Source organism: Myotis yumanensis, unplaced genomic scaffold (assembly GCF_028538775.1).
Source record: "Myotis yumanensis isolate MYYU_CA2020_CCGP unplaced genomic scaffold, mMyoYum1.0.hap1 SCAF_3, whole genome shotgun sequence".
NCBI lineage: Eukaryota > Metazoa > Chordata > Mammalia > Chiroptera > Vespertilionidae > Myotis > Myotis yumanensis.
In genome coordinates, this window is record NW_027223754.1 from 180,905,653 (window position 1) to 180,929,560 (window position 23,908).

At 38.5% G+C, this 23,908-nt stretch overlaps 1 protein-coding gene across 3 annotated transcripts in view; it reads left to right on the forward strand.

Moving 5' to 3' along the window:
• Nucleotides 1–23,908, forward strand: part of SOX5 (SRY-box transcription factor 5) — a 972,837-nt gene that overhangs the window by 160,294 nt on the left and 788,635 nt on the right. For all 3 annotated transcript variants that reach the window (XM_070410551.1, XM_070410552.1, XM_070410553.1), the window contains exon 3: nt 15,481–15,557. The gene's annotated coding sequence lies outside the window, so the exon portion shown is untranslated. The remainder of the gene's footprint in view (nt 1–15,480; nt 15,558–23,908) is intronic.

The following is a 23,908-nucleotide window of genomic DNA, read 5'->3' on the forward strand; positions in this document are numbered from 1 at the left end:
GGGGAGTAAATAATGTAGAAACAAATAGTTTGGATAAAGAGTTGTTTAGCCTGAAAAGTGAAATGTGGGGATAATTTCAAAAACAATCTTCAAAAATATGAAATAGAATTGGCTTTTCACTCAGTCTGGATCTGGCAAGAAACATATGATGGACTTAAGTGAAATGATATGAGAAGAGTTTATTTCAGGGTATAATTATAAGTATGTTAACAGGATTAAAAATACCAAGACCACATAAGATATCACTTCACACTCAGTAGGATGGCTACAATAAAAAAGATAAGTGTTGTTGAGGATATGGAAAAATTAGAACCCTCATATATTGCTAATGGGAATGCAAAATGGGAAGTTGTTTGGAAACGAGTCTGGCTGTTCCTCAAAAAGTTTAAGCCATGAGTTACCATATGACCAGCAATTCCATTTTTGGTTTCATTCAAGAGAAATGAAAATATATGTCCACACAAAAACTTGTGCATGGTGTTCAAAGCAGAATTATTCATAATAACCAAATAGTAGAAACAATCCAAATATCCATCAATTGATGGATGGATAAATAAAATGTGGTGTATATACACAATGGAATATAATTTGGCAATGAAAAGAAATGAAGTATTGATATATGCTAACAACGTAGGTGAGCCTGGAAAAATTATTCAGTGACAAAAGCCAATCACAAGAAATCACATATTATGTGATTCCATGTATATGAAATGTGCAGACAAATCCTATTTAATAAAAGCGGAATATGCTAAGTGTCCGACCGATCAGTCGACCATTTAGTCGACTGCTCGACCAGTCTCTATGATGCACACTGACCACCAGGGCGCAGACACTCTGACCGGTAGGTTAGCTTGCTGCTTGGGTCCGGCCAATTGGGTCTGGGCAAGAGGGTCAGACACTCCCTAGAGCCCTCCCACGGTCCCTCCCCAGCCTGGCCAGCCCCCATCACCCCGATTGGGACTGGGCGAGACAGCCCTGATCAGCCCGATCACCAGCCAGGCCAAGGAACCCCACCGGGCATCCAGTAAATCTATAAAGATAGAAAGAAGATTAGTGGCTGCCTAGTGCTGAAGGGTAGGGTCTAAATGGGGAGTGACTGCTAATGGGATGGGACTTCTTTTTACAGTGATGGAAATGTTCCAAAATTGATTGTAATGATGATTGTACAAGTTTATGAATATATCAAAAAACAATTAATTGTATACTTTTCATGGGTGAATTGTATGATATATAAATTATATCTCAATAAAGCTTTTATTAGAAAGAACCAACAAGGATTGGTACAGAACTCTGGGGATAAGAATTATAGGGACTTTTCACTGTGCCTAGGCCTGAAGGTACCGGGGCAGGGGCGGGGGGGCAGTTAAATGGAGAGTTCTACTTGCCTGGAGAGACATCACCAGACTCTGATATTCACCTGAAAGGAGGAGGCTGCAGAAATATGTATCTTGACATCACTCTTCTCTTTCTCTCTGATTTCCTGCTGATGCCTCCTATTTAAGACCCAACCAGAAGCTTGGGAGCTAGAGAGTCTCAGTGTGATTCACAGAAATCCTCCTCCTGGGGCACAAAGAGGGGTGAGAGGTGGTTTGTACCTGGGTGAGAAAACACAAGTGATTCCATGTATATCCAGATCTGAGACCAGTAAGGAAAATTAAAATTGCATGTGTTGCCTCAAAGTGAAGCCAAATTTGATCTGTGGAAATAGAGTTGTTCCGAATCTGAGATGATCATACTGAAACTACATAGAGGATTAACAGTTATAAATGAAGGACTAGATTAATTACCTGTGAAAGTTCCCTTGTAACTCCAAGTCTCCGCCTTTAACCACTGGCATATTGGCACCAACTGTATTATCATTTGGCCAGCTGTGATCTTGGAAGTTCAAGGTATGGCCTTTGGCTAAGAGAACATAGAGTAGGTATGTTTTGATGAGAGTGAGAAATCAAAGTGAATAATATAAGTATGGGGTGTGCACCTTGAGTTCAACTTCACTGAACAAATAATTTGGACTCTAATGTGGTCAGAGACAGTCTGGGGAGAGAAATGGCAGAGGAAAAATAGAGAAGCTTGTCATCAAAGAAGATGTAAGATTTGGAGAAATAAAATGTGCCTACTTAACAATTTCACGGATTATGTATATTAGGCCTACTTCTCTTTTTAGTTTAAAATGTCAATGATAAGATGGCACTTTAATATTCTCTGTAAGAACATTATAGTTGGCTTTCGTGATGCATGTAAGATGTCAAAGAAGCATGAGGGTCTTTTCCCCTGTAGGACTCCTTCTGGATTTATAAGGGGAGTGATAGACCTCCCAGGGGACCCACATCTGCCGCTGTGCTACACCCAGGAGGCATGCTTTATGCAACTCCTCACTCCTTTGCAAACTCAGTATCTACCGGATGGGGTTGAAAGTATGAGAAGAGAGTGGAAGGTTATGTAAGTGATCATATTAATGAAGAAGCTGTATTCAGCAACCCCACCTTTCCAGGCTACTTACGTTGATGGCTTTAGAGAAGTTATTTGTTGCCTGCCTTTCATGGTTTTCTAAAATTGGTAATTTTACTTTGTGCCATGTTTTATATCTACTACATTAAATATATAGCAGTATAATCATTTACATGGTCCACTGCCAACATACAGAAACAAAGATGCTCATTTACAACTGTGGACAATATCCAAATAAACCATTGATATGCCCTGCCAACTTAAATGGATGTAGGATTTGGAAGAAATACCCAAAACTATGGAAGTATACTTTTCTATTTATTTTAATTTATTTCTGGACATCCAGCTATATCTCATAAATACTTGACTATATATTTCTTGTGTTTTTACAAATTACATTGATGTTTTTTCTCCATTATTTTGCACAGTAAATTTTACTATTTACTAAAAACCAATGGTTTTTAGATTACTTTTATTTCTAAAAGTACCATTTTAATTTTTACCAACTTGCAACTTAAATTATTGTCAATTCATTGTAATGGATGGCATTTCACTCAATAGGACATTTGATTGGGTATAGGATATTTGGTATAGGATTATTGTTCAGATACACATTTCCAAGTTATGTGACAAGTACCTAGGAGGGCAACTTTTTCAATTGCTTCAATTTCATATATTAATGTATATTACCTTATTCTTTACTGGGTTTTAGGGATTTATTTTTTTTAGTTTCACAATAAGGAGAAGAAACTTCTCTATTCACAACTGTTTTTCATGAGACATCTGGCTATAGTGTAAGAAATATTTATGAATAATACAGGTATAATATTAGAATTGATTTAATACATATAAAATAATGCATAGGGCTTGGCATGTAATATTATAAAAGTTATACAAAACATCTGGCACATACTAGGACTTAATGAAAATAGGTATGATGAAGGTGATGATGATTGTAAGTAGTCTACAATTATCAAAGTCAATTTTATGTAACAATTTTGAGGACTGTCAGGAAAGTTAGTGAAAACTTAGAACATTTAATCTTTTAAATCTATTTTTTAACTTCCACATAAATCTTAGAGATAAAACATGAAACTTAAAATGTGCACAGTATGAGATCTCATCAACAGACTCTCAGAAGCATGAATGGAAGCTTTCTTGTCATTCCTAGAAAAGTGTGAAACATGCATATCCAGGGCGGTGCTTCATATTGGCTTTCCGGATTGTCTACACTCTGGTTATAGAAAGGCAGACCACAAAACCTGGGCTATCACTTTTGCATGCATTTCAGGTGTTGACAGTAAGAATGTTGCTGCCTATAATTTATCAGTATATGATGAGCTTTAAGGAATTGTCTCCATTAAAACCAAATGGCCATATATAGATTTCTGTACTTTTTAAAACACCATCATTGAAGACACTGCCAATTCTCTCATGTCTTTTAAATAAAGACTCATTTGAAAACAATCACTTTTAGTAGTAAGAACTAGGGAAAATTTTGTTTGAGACCATAAATTTCTCTTACGTTGTACCCACTCTCCTGAACTCTATGCACACACACCTAAATGGCTGTTTGGCAGCTCCACCTGATGCATATGTGCCCCTCACACCTGCCCCTGTGCAAGTCTTCCCCAGCTCTTAAAGGAAAATCCATTCTTCCCGTTGCTCAGACCCCACACCTTTCTTCCTGGACTCCTTGCTTTCATTTATACTCGGCAGAACTCTGTCAGTGCCACTTTAATAGTTCCAGGATCCAACCACCTTTTTGTATCTCCACTCTTTCCAATCTGGTCTAAGCCACTATCATTTCTGCTTGTGACGTAGGCTCCTATCTGGTCTCCTACCTTTGTTCTCCCTCATTCTGCTTTCACATGGCAGCCAGGATGAGCCTTGAAAGTGTTAATCAGTCCAGTCAGAGTACAGCTTTCTCAGCTCTGGACCTTCCATTGGCTGCCTTCCTGGGAGGAATTCTTACTGTGACCCTCAAGGAGCAGTCAGCTCCCACCCCATCCTCTCTGACTTCACTTTCTATCCCCCTTCCCCTCACTCTGCATTAAGCATAGGGGCCTGTAGCTCTTTCTCTAACATGCTGGGCACTACCCCTTGTAGGGCCTCTGCACTCCTGCAGGGCTCCCTCTGCCTGCAGTGCTCTTACTCAGACTCTGCATGAGTCATTCCAGCAATTTCTTCAGCTCTTGACTCAAATGGTACTTTCTCAGTGAGGCATTAACTTCTACTCTACTTAAAATTGCATCTAGCCCTTCCACAAACACTAAGTCCCTTGCTTTAATTTTTTTTCTCCCTGGCACTTTCCTAACATAGTATATTGCTATTAATTTACCATGCTTATGTTTTGTCTTCCTGAGAATATTAGCTGCATGAGGGCAAGAAGCTTGCTGGGTTTGTTGACTGCTCCATCTCTACAGCCCAAGATAGTTCCTGGCAAGTGGAGACATTCAATAAATATATGTTGACTAAATGAATAATTCAAAGTTGATTTTGGCTGGTGTTCTCTATGTATGGCCAGATAAGGTTTAAATAATGTATGTTGTTTTCTTCTTGAATTCCATGTAGGCAGCTTTGGGGGTTAAAGTCAAATTTTACTAAATTATTTTGTCATCGTTACCCTCCTCCCTCAAGCATTTGTCTGCTCTCATAACATCTGTGCATCGCTATTAATTAACTACAAGTATTTTGAATTTATTTTTCAACTTTTAGTTAGATAAGACTAGCAAATAACCTGTATAGAGGGGCTGTTTTCAAATAGAAGAGAGGTCAGTTTAAAAAGATATTCTTATAATACCCAACTTAGATTTTTTAGAAACATATGATCTCATCCCATTTACTGCCGATAAATTGGGGTACAAGACTTGAGTATTTAGAAAAATAGTTTGCAGGTGAATCCATTAATTCGCATAACCACCCAGTAAAAAGCATTACTGTAAACGTCATGTGTTTATATACTGTGCTCACAGACAAACATACCCTACACTTTATACACTGTATTATAAACTCTCCTAATAATTGAAAGCTACACAATTTAAAGAAATATCCCCAAATCTTTCAACTTTGGGGTAACAAACTATATTAACATTAAAAATAAGAATACATGTTTAAATATACTTGTTTCCTCTTTATGCAACAGGATGTCTTGGTTGCTTGTTTGTTTTGATTTTTTAGTTTGTCAATGAGTAAAGTCATCACTTGATCACTAGCAGTGTCTGTCTTTTGGGCATTTGTTGTGGCCAGACTGGCTTTTTACTATTTGTAGCTAGAGTGGCCATCTAAGTACTTCCTCAAATCGGTTCTCACACCAGTAATGCTGACTGCTCTTATGGGTTCTATTGGTGATTGGCAGCACAAGTAAAAATTATGCTAATGCTAGGTGAAGACTGATTTTCTCAATCTTTTGCATACTGCCCTACAGATGCCATGCCCCATCCCAGGAAGTTTTACTTGTTTCAAACTATAATGGAAATTTCAGGGACTTTTCTTTACTGAACAGACAGAAATACAAAACTCTTATATTATCCTCATTCATCTTTATATTTGGGTAAAGCTGGACATATAAACCATGCAGTGTAAACAATTTGATATCATTTTGACATTAGTCATCAAATTATTTGGTTTTCTCTAGTTGACTCTCTTATGCATTCTACTTTCCATTTAAAATATATATCGGGAGCATGGGATAACTGAAAATCCGTGCCCTTCAAAGTATAAGTACCGTGGGTCTCAGTTTGGGAATGGGGTTTATCTCTGGGTTCTATGAGCTAGATGCATGCTATTTTACTGGTGCTGGAATCACATGGGTTGAAAATCCTTGTTTTCCCACCAGATGGGTTATTTTCAAATATCACAAAACTTCTGAGGTTATTTACATTATAAATGTGCTTCTTTGCACACATCAAGAATTGAGTACCATGTTTTGACAGTAACTCCTTTATGAAATTATGTGTTTCACAAGTGGAGTAAAATTCAAGTCATTCTCAAGGGACCTGGTTTATGAATCTGGAGGAGGTCACACCTCTTTACAGATGCAGTTTGATAATCCGACATCAAAACAAAGGAATTCTGTTAATCCTCTCACAAAAGTGCAAATTGCGAATCAGATCCCTGGGCTGAGTTGGCAGCTTGGTAAGCACTGAGCTTGGCAGAAGAGCAACTGTGGACCCATAGATAGCCCAGCAGCTTGGGGTACCGACTTTGCCCCTGTGTTAGCCCAGTTGGGCCTCTTGTTTTGAAACAATAACGTATGTCAATGGAGGTGGTTCTCACAGTTACTGTGTTTGTGTGCTTTTCTCCTTCCATGGTAATGATGATGCAAATCAATCTTCCTGTCTTTCATTTCACATCGCTGGTGAGAGGCTACTAGACCCCTACATGCTTTTCACTTGGAGGGATGTGTCTTTTGAATTTTCATTCCACGTTCTTCTCCAAGTGCAGAGGGTTTTCCTTCCTCGCCATAAATAGTGTGATGGCATTTGCAAGATGAAGAATAAATCCTAACTCAACTGGAAAAAGAACCTTTTTCTGGAAGGTGTTATAGTTAGGATTCTTTTTTTGGTAACGGAGAGTATCCAATTTGAGGCAGTGTCAGAAAAACAATTTGGAATTCGGTGGGTACAGGAGTACTGGAAATGCAAGTAACCAAATTGGGGGAGGCAGGAGTGCAGATGGACCTCAGGAGCGGTTGGAACCAGGGAGCCAGACTCTCTTAGGGCTTGATCCCTTTCTCTTGTCTCCGTGTCACTTTGGATGTCAGCTTAACTCTTTCTTGCTGTAGTGGAGACACATCTCCCTGTGGGAGGAAGTGACACCATTGATGACAACACTGGAATTTCTTACTGAGCTGCTTTTCCCATTCGATTTAATACAACATCCCAGGAAGGACTCGATTGGCTCCTCTTAGACCAGGTGCTTGTCCTGGATTAGTAAGTCCCGTGTATGTCACCTCACTTTTGTCAGAGTGTAGAAGGTGCTTGCTATTTGTCTTACTCTGTCTTTTTCGGACTTCATGAAACATGTAAGCAGCCAGGAAAATTCTAAGACTTGAGGACTGTGTTAGCATGTAGAATTATTTTGCACATCTCAACCTGAGGACTGTGTTAGCATGTGGAATTATTTTGCACATCTCACTCTGTTTGGCTCTCTTGGCATTTCCAACTTTCACCCAAATGTGACTAAGAATTCATGTGAAAGTGAGAAATACAGCTACTTCATTCTAACAGGGGTTTTCACTAGGAGAGTGCACTGTTTTGAGTACTTCCAGCTAGTTGCATCTCACCTGTTAAGAAGGCATTTGTAAACTACTTGGGTACAGTGTGTGTGTGTAAAGAAGGTGTGAAAAGAGATAGAGCCCTGCTGGTTTGGCTCAGTGGATAGAGCATCGGCCTGTGTACTGAAGGGTCGCTGGTTGGATTCTGGTGAAGGACACATACCTCAGTTGCAGGCTTGATTCTGGCCCACGTCGGGGGGTGTGTGGGAGGCAACGATCGATGTGTCTCTCTCACATCAATGTTTCTCTCTCTGTCTCTTCCCCTCCCTTTCACTGGTTCTAAAAAAATCAATGGAAAATATCATCAAGTGAGGATTAACCAAAGAAACAAAAAAGGAGGAGTGAAAAGATAGTGTTGGTAGTGGGGCCATCTTCCAATAGGAAAGAGCAGTGTGCTTTTGCTGCAGTACAGAATGGGCTGCAGTTGGTATAATGGTTTCAGTCAGAGGAACGATATGGAACACAACAAATCTACATCTGAAAGGCGAGAAACGTGTCAAATGTGGAGGTCTGGGGTAGAGGCTGCCCGGTGGGGTCGTGCTGCCCACAGCCAAAGCTTTCTGAATAGGAGCACTGTCTTTTTAAAAGCAATAGGGGGTGAGGATTGAGGGAGTGCTCACAGCGGTAAGTATAACACAGCTGTGCTCTGTTTATGCTTCGGCTACAATAAAAAAGCTATAAAATGTGAGATGTCATAGCTCCACTTTGCTTTATTTATACTATTTCCTCTGAGCTCTGTCACACTGCACATTCATCTGCTAAGTTGCAGCAAGAATGGAGATTAAAATATCACAGCTCAAAATAGGAGTCAAGCGGAAGGAGATTCATCATAGCCCTATTAAAAATATGTAAATATGGGAATGAAGTCATTTTAAAGCTATACAGCGCTCCTCCTGGAGCGTTAAGATCCCTTGAGCAAGTGGTGGGCTATGGAAGGGACAGAGCTGGGGGACTGGGTCCCCATTTCTTCCACCCTTTGAAATTTTTTTAAGATTAAAGACTGTTTGAATTGCAAATTATACATGTTTTCCTATAATTATGCCTAAATTAATAGTGGCAGGAAGTCTGATGCAAAACAAGAAAACAAAAGATTTGGTAATTAAAGGGTATACATTGTTCACTTGGTTAGAATTAAAATTAATATATGAAACCTCTTTGACCGCAGCTATTAATGAAGTTTGAGACTCCTCCTGAAGTATCCTGAGGTAGGAAAGTTCCAAGAAGGAAACTGAGACTTGGAGACATACTCTGGCTTTCAAAATTCAGTTCCTAATGATAAAGCTAAGCCTGGAAGCTAGCCAGGACTCCTGCCTAAAACTTTGCTAGTTCCTTACTTCCTTTAGCATCTTCGATCTCCCTAGTGCTGACAAAAATTTACTCTCTGTTGTCTATATGGTGTGCTTAGGAGAGTAAGGAATATGATTTTAGATGGAAAGTCTGGACTATCTCAAATGGTATTAACATGCCGCTTACGCTCTTTTCTGTGTACTGCTACGCGGCTCTTGATATTTTGGCCTCCTTATTCTCCAACAGTGCAGTAATAGTAAAGGCCAGCACTTATTAAGTACTTTTACCAGGAGTGGTTCTACACGTTTTATATGTGTTAATTACTTTAATTCCCACAACAACTGTATGCAGTAGGCATCATTACTCACACTTTACAGATGCGGAAACTGAGGCATAAGATCACGCAGCTAGAGAGTGAGAACAGGAATTCAAACTGAGCAGACTGGATTCACAGCCTGCACCCTCAGCCACTGTTGCTTTTATCAAAGACTAAAGTGGGGTCTGGCTGGTGGGAGCCCATGGGCTGGGCCGGTGGGGGGGGTGAGGGTGGGCCGCAGGTGGTTGGCCTGCCTGCCCTCTCCCCATTTGGGGTGTTGGGGAGGTGGGCTGATAGGGGCCACGATCAGGCTGGTTGGCTGCCATAGTGCACATTATAGCCACCTGTTGTTCTGGTCATTCTGGTCTTTCTGCTATTCTGGTCACTGGGCTTATATATAGATATAGATATAGATGATTAGATATAGATATAGATATAGATATAGATATAGATACAGATATAGATATATAGATATAGATATATAGATATAGATAGATATAGATTAGACAAACACTAGAAAGAGCACTGGGCTGAAAAAGAAGACCTTCATTCCAGGCACTGTCCTGCCATTTCCTGACTAAACTAATTTTCCTCACTTGGAGAATGAAATGAAGAAATGATCTTGTCCTTCCCAGTGCCAACTTTCCTTGCATCTGTATACTACTACCTCATGGAGAGAAACTTTTTGAGCAATGACTTCTTACTGTATTCTCATTTAACTTTAGTTTCAAAAATGGTTCTGTTCAACATTTCTAACTATGGTGTCTCTAGAATTTCTTTTGTTCTTCAGTTTTCACAGTGTCTTCCCTGAATTCTTTTGGTTGCAATTAATAGGAGTATCATAGTTAGCTAAAGACTTTTCTGCAAGTGTGACCTGGAGTACATTTCTTAATCTCTTGGGCCAGTTTTCTCATCTGTAAAATGGGTACAATAGAAATCCTATCCTGTAAAATTGTTCTAAGAATTAAGCCAGATGTGATATGTAAAGCATTTATTCTGGTGTTTACTTACAGTTACTACTATAAAAATCAACATGTTTGATTATGATTGCTATTGATCACCTCAGACCCATTTAACATCTGTCTCTTTTTGCTCCTCATGCTGCCAATTCTCCTGTTGTGATTGGCATACCAGGTACCTTTTTTGGGCCTGCATTCATGTATTAGAAAGGTTAAGATACTTTCTGCGTTACCATTTAATTGAGGTGGACCTATCAGAGTTTTGTTCTTTTGTTTGTTTGTTTTTTTTACACTCTCTCACCAGGTTAGATGGGTCAAGACTTATACCAGGGATTCCTTGAGAGGCCTGAGACTGCCCTCATTTCCTTCCCAACATCTAGTGTCCAAGAAAGAGGAGTCTCAACACATAGATTCCTTTTATTCAGCTGGTATAATCTTGCATCACTTCCTCATAGGTTAAATACCAAGATATGGAGAAAGCCTAGCCTTGCCTCTTTGCTCTGCTTCTCTCTTTGCCCTAGACTTCTCTCCCTTTCCTTGCTAGGTACCTAGAGTCCCCCTACTGGTGCCATCTATTTAGGATCCACATTTTGCTTTTGCTTTTTGCTTTTGCTTCATGGAAAATGTTTTGGAAATCTTTAAACTGTTTTTCACTTTCAAAATCTATTCAAGATTGTTGTCTTACTAAGTAAGTTGATTAATGGCCCCTTTGTTCTGGATACTAGCTGACCTCCAGATTGCATACTGGAGTGTCTTCTCTGTGCCACACATCCAGGACTTATAATTGCATTAGGTGGTGTGAAGGTGAGGAGGAATTATCATCACAGTATCCCTAAGATGTGTGAGATAGCACAGGTATTTCATGGGCTCCCATTCCTTACCTCTTAGCCTAGTTCCTACTCTTAACATGGAAAACTCCCCATTATCATGTGTATATCCTGTATATTCCACTCTACAGGGGGCATTATGTCCAGATTCAGCTTCTCCCAGAGGACCTGCTCATTCATAATTTTTTATTGACTCTAGAAATTCGGGGGTACACACACTTCTTGAATTTTCTCCCCATATAGTCCACTTATGGAGGATGCAGACATGCAATTTTAATACAATGTGACACATTTTGTTATACAACTAGGTACAGTATTTTATGAGAGCACAGCGAAAGGGTGTCTCATTTTGCTTGGAGGGCCAAAGGGGGATTCTAAGGGGAGTGAAACCCTAGTTAGGGATTAAAGATAATTGAAGCAAATGGGAAGTGTAGTCTTCAAAGATAAATTTTCAGTGAAAACCAGGACCTATCTCTCATAATTACCATTGTATCCTTATTGCCTAGCTCAGAATCTAGCATATTGTACACACTTAAATATTTATTGCATCAGTGAATGAATGATTTTTGTCTTAAAGGTCATCAGAATTGGTCATTTTGAGTAGGAGTACAACATGATAAGATTTGTGTGTGTTTTTTAAAAATTAATATTGCAGCTTTGTAGTAGATGTAAAAAATAGAGTGAGATAGGAAGCAATTATCGATAGCATATTCTATGAAGATACCTGAGATAGATTCTTTTTAAATGACCCCCAGTCTTCCTCCAGATAATAAGAGATTCTCTGTACTCATACATTGAATGTATGGTCGTTTCCCACATATGCCTCAAGAAGGCACAACCCCTGCCTACATCCACCCCTTAAAAATCCCATGAAAACTCAGAGATAACTTATAGCATATTTAAGAGTTCCCTTCTCAACACCTTCACACAGGAGATAGAGAGTTGTGTATGATCTATTGCATATACAATATATACATGTTTGTCTTAGTATGCATGGGTTGCTATAACAAAATACCATAAATTGGATGGTTTATAAAAAACAGAAGTTACTTCTCACCATCTAGAGCAGTGGTTCTCAACCTTCTGGCCCTTTAAATACAGTTCCTCATGTTGTGACCCAACCATAAAATTATTTCGTTGCTACTTCATAACTGTAATGTTGCTACTGTTATGAATCATAATGTAAATATCTGATATGCAGGATGGTCTTAGGTGACACTTGTGAAAGGGTCCTTCGACCGCCAAAGGGGTCGCTACCCACAGGTTGAGAACCGCTGGTCTAGAGGCTAGGAAACTTGCATTCAAGGCACCAGAACATTCAGTGACTGGGAGAGCCTGCTTTCTAGATGGGTGTCTTTCTGCTGTGACCTCACATAGTGGAAGGAGCTAGGGAGCTCTGTGGGATCTCTTTTATAAGAGCATTAACCTCATTCATAAGGGCTCTACCTCATGAAGGAAGCACCTGTCACAGGCCCCACCTCCTAATACCATCCCATTTGGCATTAGGTTTCAACATAATCTATTTTGGGAGGACACAGATGTTCAGTATATTACCTATGGCATATGGCATAGTACCTTACTTGTATTTCTCATTCAGAGTGGGTCCATGCATTTTCAGCGTTGGCATTGGTAATCTGGAGTCTGTTTGGTTAATGAAACTTAGCACCTAAGTGATACTTGTTTTTAGAGTGAAAGTCTCAAGAGAAGTCAATAAAATACATGCAGAATCCTCAGTTTCTGTATACATAAGTTTTCTGTCGGGGTGCATAAAATTATCTAAAACTTAGTGGCTTAACACAATGCCCAATATTAGCTCAGAGTTCATGCCTGACCAGCATGGCTTGGCTGGGTTCTTTGCTCAGGGAATCACAAGGTTGAAATCAAGGTTGTCCAGGCTGAGTTCTTGTCTAGGCTCTGGGAAAAATCCATTTCCAAGTTTATTCTTGTGGGTGGCATTCAGCTCTTTATAAAACTGAGGTTTTCTTTCCTTGCTGGTTGTCACCTAGGGGTGCCTATAGTTCCTTGAGGCTGGCTATATTTCCTGCGATCTGCTTTATCCTGAAGCCAGCAATGGTGTGTCAAATACTTCTAATGCCTGAAATCTCCATCTGCCTCTGTCTTTGATCTCTACACCAAGATTTAAGAGTATATGCTATTGCATTAGACTCACCCAGATAATCTCCCTGATTTTTGTTTTTGTGTGTGTGTGTTTAAATATATGTGTGTGTTTTTTTTTTATTGATTTCAGAGGAGAAGGGAGAGGGAGAGATACAAACATCTATGATGAGAGAGAATCATTGATCGGCTGACTCCTGCAAACCCCACACTGGGAATCAAGCCTGTAACCTGGGCATATGCCCTGATAGGGAATCAAACCATGACCTCCTGGTTCATAGGTCGATGCTCAACCACTGAGCCATGCCAACTGGGGCTCTCCCTGTTTTAAAGTCAACTATGTTGTGTAATATATCCTAATCCTGGGAGTAAAATCCATCATATTCACAATTCTGGGAATTATGCAGAACACATTTATCAATAGGGGGGATTTTGAGGGCATCTTAAATTCTACCAATCAGACTGTTAGGGGAATCAAAAGAAGCTCAGGTATCCTCGCTTCCCAAAAGTTCCCGTTATGTTGCTTTGCTTTTACAAAAGACCTACATTAGTACAATAACAGTTCATAAAAGCAAAGATCTTTAGAGTTTTTATAGTTAGCATTACGCCATTTCAGCTTATAAAAGGTTTCATAGGAACCGACTACTTTTGGATGAAGGGGGTGTAAAACTTCTGCATATGAATTAATCAATACTTTGTTTGAAAACTATATATCTTTTAATGAGGTTAATTTTCTAACATCTGATCTTGACAGATATTCTCTTACTTATCTTTAAAAATATTACATGTATGCAACTCCTTTACTTATAAGTAGTACTACCATTCACATTGCCTAAACAAAACATATCTATATCTACTAGTGTCATGGGAGAGGAGCTTTCCTTGTTTGTGTAAGGAAAAATAAAGTGATGGCATACAATCTATACACAGACATCATCCCTTCAAAGTGATTTTTTTTTTAACATGGAAGCTTTGTTAAAGTTCACCTGATACAGTAAGATTTTTAGATTTCAAGAAGGAAGGTGTGAGAATTTCACCAACTTCACAGTTACTTAACTACAAAGTTCGAGGGAGCCAGTCCTCCCTACAAGACCACCCTCACTTCCCACACTAATTGCAAGTTTGAGGGGTTTCCAAAACCACCCTCGGGTTTGACAGTTTGCTTGAAGTATTCACAAAATTCAGCGAAAGCTGTTATGCTCATAGTTAAAGTTTATTACAGGGGAAGGATACAGATTGAAACCAGCCAAGAGAAGTGTGTAAGACTGAGCCTGAAGCTCCAGGACTCAACAACAGAGCTTTCATTGTCCTCTCCCCATGGAGTCTGGACCTGTTACTTTACCGGCACTGAGATGTGACTGTATGCATGGAGCGTTGCCAACCCAGGAAGCTCCAGTGAGCCTTTGGTGTCCAGAATTTTTAATGGGACTTGATCATATACGGCCCACGTGGCTGACCTTTAGTCTCCAGCCTGGATGTCAGTGTTGGGCTGATACCCTTAGTCTCCAGATGCTTCTGGAGGCAAAATTGATGTGCACAGCCCAAAGCCCCAAGCCCCCATCATCAATCATATTGTTCAACTCTCCCCTGGCCAAAGCTTTCAGGCAAACAAAGACACTCCTATCAGGAATAGCATTTTGAGGGCCCAGAGATCCTCTCCCAGTAGCTGAAGGCAAAAGCAAGACCTCTGCTTGGTTAAGGTTAACTCTTCACTACACAGACAGGGAGGGAGGGAAAGACGAATGAGTACAAATTGTAGTTATCATTTATGGAGGGTATGCTGTGTGTCAGGCAGTGTGCTGAGCCCTGTTTCCTATACTCCTTGGAACATTATTAGAAAGATACTATAATTATCGTTATTTTAAAGACAAGATGAGATTTAGAGAGATTAAGTGACCTTTTAAGTAGTAAATGGTGGAAGGAGGATTTGGACCTGTCAGCCTAATTCCAAAGTTCATGATCTCAAACATTTTATTCCTTCCACTGAAACGAAGACAATAAGAATATATAATGTAATAAGCACTTAGGAGCAATTATTTTTGAGAATTGAGTCTTCCGAGTAAAGTTGTCATTCAAATGTATAAGAATGTGCACTGCTACTGTAATAATGTAGGATATACTCGTAGAGGAAGAGTGTTGATATGTAGGATGGTTATTTCATTGAATTGCATACCTTCCAAATGGAATCCAATCAGCACTGTATTATTTAACTAAGTCAAACACATTTATTGGGTTTGTATTCTATCCCAGGTGCTGTGCTGGCCTCTGGTGACCCAAAGATGATGAAAAATATGTTCCTGCCTGCAAGGAGCTAGTGATCTACTAGGGTATGTAAACCATATTTTATTATTTTTAATATTACATTTGTTTTACGCAAAACAGAGAGCTCGATATGCAATAAATATTTTGTCTACAAATTTTGAAAGCTTTGGCACAAATTTTTTTGACTGGATGAGCTAATGCCAAAGAATTGATAATTTGGACATTGTTGTGCATGTAACCAAATCAAATAATTAAACCCACTTTCCATCTTTTTGGAGATTCTGTAACAATAGGATAGATTTTTAAAAAGTAAGACTACTCTGGAAAAACACACACACACACACACACACAAAGCACTGGGATTTGTGTGTATTTCCCATTTACACTGGTAAACGTCCACAGATGAAGGGAGGAAAATGTCAGAGCACAGCACACATAGCAACAGTGTGCATTTCTTCTTCACACTTATCACAGTGACTATTCTGATTGTTATTGGTTACTTTAGTGACAATTGTTATCTTTACTCCTCTTACTTCATTGACTTCTCCAGTTAAGTAAAGTCCATATTGGGATAAATAAGACTCTTTGTTTAGTTTGATTGTTGACAAATATGTATTTTATTTGAGTAATAAGTTATAGTTTATGCTTGCAAAAGACCGTGCGGTATTCTGGGAGTAGTCCTGAAGATTTAAATACAGTAAATGTAGTAAATGTAAATAATAAAAATTATATCCTAAAGATACTTTATATTTTTTATAGCTTAATATAGAGGAATAAAATTAGAAAATAAAATAATAAATTTAAGTGATCTTGATGTCCAATAGTTCATACTGATGCTATGCAGCCCTAGCAACATTATATTTGGACATAGTTAAGAAGTATATTAATATGCTATCTAGAGAAACTATTATAACTGCTGAGAGTAGAGTTCTGATCATTTTAAAAATGTGAGCAAACCAGGAAATAACATGTCCTTTTTCTTGGCAATATGATTTTAATTTCTCAAACCATTTAATTGTATAAACCATATCCATCATCCTTGAATAGATAAATGTTGTGGCAATTTTTGAATGAACCTCTTGGTTCCCTAAAGAAATTATGGATACACTATAAATTTACAAATGAAATGCCATTCATCAGAGTTATAAATATAAGTGGTTCATGTTCTGATGCCCATGTAAACTTAAAGTGGTTTAATATCTATCGGCTTTTATCCATAGTTAATATGGTAAAAGAATATAGATATTGTCAAACTTACATGGTGCAATAACATTGGCAAAGCGTTGAGAACAACATGTAATATTTTTTGAATAGCATGGCATTTCCTTGAATTACTGCTGGCAATGGAACATAAATCAACCTTTATGATGGATATTCCAAAGGTATTTATTAATCAATTCATTTAATCGAAATACTTACTCTTGTCATTTATAGAGCTTGTTCAAGGAAAGTGGCAAGTGCTCCTAAACCCTTGCAATTATTTTAGGGGCTTCATAATTATGTCAATTAAGTCTGGAATCAAAATCAAAATTTTTTATCAAGATAAAAAATTCTTTTAATTCTTTTCTCCTAATTCATGATAAAGATGTTTGCTTAACCATAAAATATTTTCTTGTATCTAATCAAAATCTCCATTTGTTTTACCCTTGATAGCTTTCTCTTTGAATCTTCAGTTTTTAATGTTTGTTCCCCTCCTTCACATGCCCCCTCCCTCTCTCCCTCTACTGGAAAATAATCCTGCGTTGTGTAAACTTTGACTGAAATGGCCTGGGAAAGTGACCACATTTTTGTGTACCAAATTAAGACATAGCATATGGCATAAGATTTTGACAATATGTAATGAGATTAAAGACAGGTAGGATGGACTAGAATGGACATAAGTAAAGCGTAAAGAGAGGGGACTTGTAATAGACCTGATGCCCAGTACATGAAATTCGTGCACTGGTAGGGTCTCTAGTGACTGCCTGCTGCTGGCTGGGTACTCCCTCCCTTTCCCCAAGCCGCCTGCCGCCACTTCCACCACCACAGGGGGCCAGGGCTTCCCTCCTTTCCCTGGCTGGCCCCGCCCCTTGGTCGAATTCCTGGATGAACTCCTGGTCCCAGGGGACAATTTGCATACTGTGCTTTTATTATATAGGATAGGAAAGGTCAGAGAAAGCCAGTAACAGTTAAGCTGAAGGAGTCAGCTATGCAAATGTTGTGGAGTAACATGCTATGAATGTATATGTGCATGTGTATGTGTGTTACTTGTTTATGAAAATATGGAAAGTCAAGGCAAAGAGCTAACTTCTGGGTTAAAATAATGTAATCAGGACTCAATTTCTCTCCACCTCTCAGCTTCCACGAATATAGCTTCAGTCTCTGGCTCCATTTGGGAGCAAGATGGTGGCAGTAGCATTGTGTCAACTGCGGCATCCCCTCAGGCTTCAGATCAAACAGGAAAAAGAGAGAGTGTCTTTCTCAGAGGCCCTAAAATTCTCTTTATACTAATTTGCTTTGATTTGATCATAGACTCATCCAAACATACCTCTATTGGAGCAGGGAAGAGAGTCTGCTTTGTAATTTTCCATGGACTAAGGGTTAAATCCCAGAGGGAAATGGGGTACTGGTAACTGAAAGAGGGTCCGTGGATGCTGGGTAGCAGAAAAGAATGGTTTGTTTTCCACGATGGGTATATACATATTAAATGCTGCCTATAATTCAGAAACTTACAGATTTTCTAGCAATCCATAGATTCTAGGTTAAGAACTCTAAAAGTAACGCTGAATCAATGTCTTCTGGAACAAATAATACACAACATTGATACTTATAGCCATCCAAGAAAATGAATTGTTATTGAGATTGTTTCTTGAGGAAAAGAGTCAAAACAAGTATAAACCCATACAGCTAGTTGTTTAAATGAGAATATCAAAGTAAGAATGAAAAGGAAGTTGTTGCTTTTTGTTAGCTGAAGTGGAAAAGTGTGGTTCAGCCTGAAGGTATTTCTTTACTGTCATTTTGTATAAGGAAATGAGGCAAAATCTTTGATATACGGTAAGAACTTTATACCAGCAACATCAGAAGACTTCCATTAGGAAAAAAGAGATAAGTTTTCCAGTGATGGTTCAACAACTTTTATTGCTATGGGAGCCTGAGTTTCTATGCATCTTAACCCTCCAGTTAAGTCAGTTCAGTTAAAAAAGTAATAATCGGGTCTATGAAAGTAATTTGTAAAGGAAGTCTTTTTCTTTTTGATAATTGGCTCAAACTACTTGTTGATTAGCTGACTTTAAAAAAATTAGCCATATTTTATTTTGGACCATGTTGGTGTAGTAGTTATTTTCCTAAAAAATATTTTTACTTTAGAAGTATAGAGAGAATGAGTAGAAAGCACAAGTCAAACATAGGAAAATACAGATACTGTAAAAAAGCCCACATAGTGATTGTGTAGTTTTCATTAATATTGGAGAGAAAGTAACCTTTTAACAATGTGATGGTTAGAGTAGCAGCCACAGAGGTAGCAGTCATAATTTGACCTGCGTTCATGTTACATAGATTGCTCAGCTTATTGACCAATAGGAGATAGCCTGGGATTTTAAGTTGCCTCACTGAGCACAAGAGTTTTCTTCTTAAGTGATTCAAAATGCCACTCAAAAATGGGAAAGAGTTCTGTGATTACCAGAAACATTTAAAGAATAAACAAGTTAAATGAGGAAAGGTTCACTGTGTCATCTTGTCTTTCTTCACACAAACAAAAACCTCCTGCAGTTAACAAGGTTCCTTCCTCTTGAGTGGATAAGCTTTCTAACCAAAATCTATTCATGGCTAAAGTAACTTGTTTAATACTCTTCGTTGAGAAAATTTACATTATATTTTTTCTACCAATTAATGCCACCGAAATTCAGCTAATTTGGAGGATGTCCTGTTTTCAAAACATTTCTACAAAAGCCATTGGGTATCTGACTTTCCAGATTATTATGTTACTTTTAAAAAATATTTTCCCGAAAACATCTGTTCACCACCAATTCTCAGTTCAGTCGGGAAGTCCAAGCTCTGTTATTACTCTGTATATGTATGGTTTCTGTTGTGTTTTGCTTTCTAGATTACAACGCATCCTTACACAGTATCAATGAACTTTGCCTAAGAAACAGCATGTAGTTCATTCATTGAAAACTGGTTTGTAGATCTTCCTGCTATACATTTCTCTCTGTTTTTCAGATTCCATTTTAATTTTTACCAAACTAGGGAGTTGCTCCTCTCCATAGTAATACTTATCATCAATAGAGTTTTCAGAAGTGTTTTTTTTTTAAAGAAAAAATCTTGTATATAAGAAAAATTTTGAGCTAAAAGAAATCAATGGATATTGTTAAGGCTGGAAGAAAATTTCTCTCCTGTAATCCTTTCTAAAGACAGAAGATAGAGGGCCAAAATACTGTTAAGAGAAATCCAAAATATATTTTCCTTATATGATGTCCAATTCAGCTGTGTAGGTGTGAGTTTCAGATAAGATTAAATGCTTTTACAGATGTGAACTGTCAAACCATTCCCTCTTATTAATTTTAAGGGCTATTTAGGGAGAGGGAATGGGTTTAATTCAGGACTCCAAAGCATGGGTTTCTAAAGACAGTTGCCTTTCTGAATAGGGAGTGGACATACGGAGAAAATCCACATGCATATTTGAGTTTCACTTTTGGACTCCTGATAGCTTTGGTCACTGATTGAGATTTTTCTCCAACTAGGAGTCGAAGACCCAAGTAGGTAATCTACATAATTTTTCCCAGGTTTTCTAAAAGTGCCTGTACATGAAAACATGTCAGACAACTGGTCAAATAGGGCCTTCAGGTTTTCTCTGTTTGTTTGTTTTAAATCCATTCTTTACTGAGAAGAAATAAAAGAAAGCCCGAGGTTGGTGACAGACTTGGGTTCTTGCCACATTCCCAGCTTACTCTGTGGCCGGCTCTCTACTTCAGAGAAAGTTAAAACTTTCCAGAGATGTTCCATAGGTATTCTAAATCATTCCACAGACACCTGCTCCTTTATATGGACATGTTATCCACCTAGGATGAATCAGAGCTGATTTCTTTTTTAGTATGCTCTTTTTCCCCCAGAAACCTCATTAATCTCATTGTGCCGAATTTAGCGGGAAAGTTGTGTTTTGCCAGTTGACACTGTTTAATGTAAATGATTTATGATTATTCCTTATGTATACACAATAGGCACTTTATAAATTGGATTGTTCTAGGAGTAACACGATACATAAATGTTATTGCTATAAATTCTGAAGTTGGCTATATATTTTTGTATCACATAACCAGTTGACTTATAAATGCTGGCTATTCCGTCCTGCACTTTCCACTCAATATTGTAAATGGTAACTGAGGTAAGACGGGCCGAGATATACACAGAGGCACTCAGAGCGCGCAGAACAGGGCACCCTGGCACCTCTCCAGCGTGGCTGCTGGCAATCTTCCAGGGGTGACGGCAGGAAGAGGGAAGAGTGAGAGGGGAAAATGAAACTATATGTATCAAAAAATGAACCTACATTATTATTATAAATTTTTTTGCCCAATAAAGTCAGGAGCCAAGAGAGAGAGAAAAGGTGTGTGTGTAAGGGGGTGGGGGGGGGGGGCGCGCAGGGGAAGCAGAGCAAACAGGAGAAAGGGATTAGTAAAACCAATTCACAAAATTTAGTTAGATACCATCCCACATGGTATCTAACTAAATTTTCATTATTTAAATAATGTTAAATGAAGATAAAGATAAATAGTACAACCACAGCTCTGTGATTATAGGTACTTTTGCATCAATGAGTATAGGATATATTATTTTTAGTGTGTAATAAAAATAATACTATCTAATTACTTTTTTGCATACTTGTGAATGAAGTGTTTGAGGAATGGAGCCTTTTAAATCACTTGATTCTACTGGGGCATCAGGGGATTTTATTTTGTGTATAATGCTGTTATACTAATAGACCTCATTTTTTAACATGATATCTTAGCTTACTGTGATTTTCCTTTTGAAATCCTAAAGAATTTGAAAAAAAAATGATAATGGGTCATTTTAAATACAAGTGATTGTTAAGTAGAAAACTCATCTGAAATGTTGAGTTAAAGCAGAAGGAGTAATCTCCACATGATTGACAGGCCAGATTAATAGCAATCTTTTAACTGCTCCTGGTGTTGACTCCTTTCCTGCAGGCATAGTCCTGGCTTCAGGGTTGATTTGAATTGTTCGTTGTCCTAATTTGTGTACGAAAGAACTAGGCTGTGAAGAAATTCTAGTTGTTTTTAGTGTCTATTCTAGTAGTGATTTTATAGTCCGTTTCATTGGCTGTTTCAGTTGACTCCCTTCCCCCATGTCCTCTTAAGTGTTGTCTACACAATTGATCTGGTTACCCATGAAATTGGTCCAAATCAGCTGTTGCAGTGGCTGGAAATATAAGATTAGTAATTCTAAAACCTAGAGGTTCCTGTTCTGCACAAAATGACTAAATCTCATCAGGTAATCCCCAAATGAAAAAACTGTGAGACTGAAACCACTTTGTGTGTGTGTGTGTGTGCATGAGTGTGTGTGAGAGAGAGACTTATAATAAACACTATTTATTTGGCTCTCACATTGAAGGGAACATCCTAATGGTCTCCTTTCTACCATCTGTAATATACTTTCCACTGTCATACTTTCTGGAGCTATCCTGGTGCATGCATGGGAAAGAATATGCATATGCACATATCTCTATATTTGTAGTCACTATAGTCAAAACAACTTATTTGCCTAGCTGGCTTAACTGCAAAGCTGACTTACCCACCCACCCTCAAACTCCCTAGAGGAAACAGGGCAAACAGATCAAATAGAAGCAATAGAACCAATGATCTTTTAACAACAAAAAAAGTTACTTAAGAAGTTTTCAGTGGCAGTGCTCTCTGCTGGAAGGGAGAGCATTCCATTTCCTGCCCATCCCTGCGTCATCAGCAGTAGCTTTGGATTCATTATAGAAGAAGAAAGCCCATTTCTACCTTGCTGTTCATATACACTCAGGTAAGCCTGGATTGACATTCTAGAAAGACTGCTGTTCCAGCCTAGACTATGGGGAGATTCTGGTGTTGATAGAGGGCTTTACAATCCTCAGTTCATTTATCTCATAGAATTTTAACCATAATTTAAAATTCTGCTTTCTCTTACGGAGGTTAAATTTAAATGCAGGACCTCCAGATTTAAACACACACACACACAAAATTGTAAAATCAGGAAAAAAGCTCCATCACTTTTTGTTCATTATAGAATACTTGTATCGTTTACTGAGGACTTCTTTTTTTCCAGGTATTGTTCTTGGCCTTTGCCTGTAGTAGCTAATGTAAGCTTCCTAAGTACCTTAGGAAGCAGGTTACTATTATTATACCCATTTTTCAGTTGAGGGAATTGAGAGAGAAAATGAGTAACTTGCTATGACTCAAGAGCTAGTAAGAGGTGGAGCCAGGATTCAAACCCAGGCAGAGTGAACCCAGGGCTGAAGCACACACTCTACTGGGTTGATCTGTAATATGTTGTACTTCATGTATGAAAAGACGAGTGGAGCCATCATTTAGAACAGCGGTTCTCAACCTTCTGGCCCTTTAAATACAGTTCCTCATGTTGTGACCCAACCATAAAATTATTTTCGTTGCTACTTCATAACTGTAATGTTGCTACTGTTATGAATCGTAATGTAAATATCTGATATGCAGGATGGTCTTAAGCGACCCCTGTGAAAGGGTCGTTCGACCGCCAAAGGGGTCGCGACCCACAGGTTGAGAACCGCTGATTTAGAAGGAAATGGAATTTGAGTTCTTTTCTGGTACGAATGGTCACTGTATGCCTCTCTCACCCTGTGGCTGATGGTAAGCCTTATTCTGATAACATAGTCAAAACTGGGTAACATAGTCTATGGCTGTAGAAGAGAAAGGAACGTGTTGGCTAATGTGAGGTTCTGGCCCTAAGACCTTGCTTTCACTATCACCACAGTAAAAAGTGAGCTAATGAACCATAGATGGGAGTATGTCACCAGTGTCTTAGAGTTTTGTCATCAGGGCAGCCACACTCAAGAAGGACAGAGTGCCCTCTATGAATATGTATTTACTACTAGATACAGCAATTTATTCTTTTGATCAGCACTTTGTTGTTTTGGTTTTGGTAAGTACACAGCAATCATCAGTAAGTAGTTAGGAGTTGCAGGCTAAAGTGGATGCCATCGTTAGTGATTTAACAGTTTGGCATGTGAATTCCACATGTGTCACCGAGATTGGCTCATGCTACCCAGAGCTACGTGTATTCCCCTTTTAGAAAAACATCTCTTGTGCTACGAATCCTTTAGTTCTCAGAACTATAAGAGTCACTAATTTCCAAACTCTGAATATGTAAAATAAAGTACTCGCACTAGAATCCTCGCAGGCTGTGTGGG